This window comes from Coenobita brevimanus, chromosome 39, assembly GCF_032717465.1.
Source record: "Coenobita brevimanus isolate Jiangsu-jjx chromosome 39, ASM3271746v2, whole genome shotgun sequence".
Taxonomy (NCBI): Eukaryota; Metazoa; Arthropoda; class Malacostraca; order Decapoda; family Coenobitidae; genus Coenobita; species Coenobita brevimanus.
In genome coordinates this window covers 25,398,371-25,399,956 of record NC_136992.1, presented here as the reverse complement: position 1 = coordinate 25,399,956, position 1,586 = coordinate 25,398,371, and positions in this window count along the sequence as shown.

The window sequence follows — 1,586 nt, the reverse complement described above, 5'->3', positions numbered from 1 at the left end:
TTATATTTGTTTTGTGTAATCACCCGTAATATGTTGTGAACTACAGTTATTTCTGTATTCAGTTCAATGTACTGTTTTTTTGTTTTGTAATTACTTTATGCATGTAGTATTAAAATTGTAGCTGTGGTCAGTAAGTTATCTCCTTGAAGATTACATACTTTACAGTACTATACTAAAATACATTAACACTCCGTGGGATACACCACATCACCAATAATATAATGTCAATGTTTTGGCGTTTATAGGATTAGTGTGGCCTACTTAGTTTTGAGACAATGAAATAATGAGTAATAACCAACTACTGTACATTAGATTTCAATCAGCAATCTGGAAAACCACCATGGGCTTCTTGTATATAATTTTTACCATTTAATGAATTTAAAGCTCACTCACCAGTTTCTGCCACCTGCTTCTTGAAGGCAGAGAATTTATCTTTGGCCCTAACTTGAACCGTATACCACCCTTTTTCGCACTCTGCCTTTGTCCGAACAACATGTGGGTGGGAAGGGTTGAGACGGTGTGTAATTTCTTCCCACGCATCTTGCTTCATGGTGGCGGTGAGGCTAGGAGATAGAGAACCCTTAATTATCTCTCTCTTTTCAGCTAGCAAAACCAGTAGATGAAGTTTCATCTTTTGACCCGTTAGATTTTCTTTGGCAAATGGGTTGACGACATTTGTGATTCTTACACGGTCTCCATTACTGCGACCGTGAAACACGTGCTTCTTCCACATCAAATGAAGACGATGTTATTGTTTTGATTTGGTCAGTCTGCGGTCAGCTAGAAATCCACGCATTTGGAAAATATATATTCTTTTCAAGTGATAATTAATTGGCGGATTTCTTAACTTTAGCGAGAAATAATATTTCTTCTAATTAAAGTATTTTAATGATATATCTATTATGCTAATATATCTGAATTCTAACAGACGAATTTGCTATCTGTAGCGAAATGTTCATCTCTTGGGTCGATGTCGTAAGTCTTCCAACTCGCAGTTAGGAGAGCTCATAACATACCATTATGCATCACTCTTGAGTCTAGCTCCCAGCAAGGAGGAGGGTTGGGGATTTACTAGTAACTTTAAGAGGAGCTCCTAGCCAGTTTTATGCACACCACTCCAGAACTTTGATGTAACTTAAGAGGAGCTCCTAATATAGCTAGTTTTATGCATACCACCACAGGAGCTTTTATGTTTTTCGGATGCAAGGCCACTTAGAGATGACTGAACGATGATTTGTGAGAGGCCGATGTCTTCACCAGTCTTCATCAGCTTTCAATTTGTCCAATCAAAGCATGCTTCTTCAGTTCAGCATAATTATAAATCAATGTATCATCATTTCTTGATACTTTCTATACACATAAATTTACTCAATATCTACACCCAAGGAAACATTGTACGACTGAATGTTATCACAGTACCCGATTAGGATTCGGAATGATCCAAACAAACCCCCAGAGACAGTCGGACTAATGAATTCAGAAACTTGGACAGTTTCTCGTACAGCCTAACAAACCTTCAGCATAATTCTTTGACCCCTTTAATCAGATTTTATTTTTTTTTAAATCAGGCCGCCATATCGAGTTTA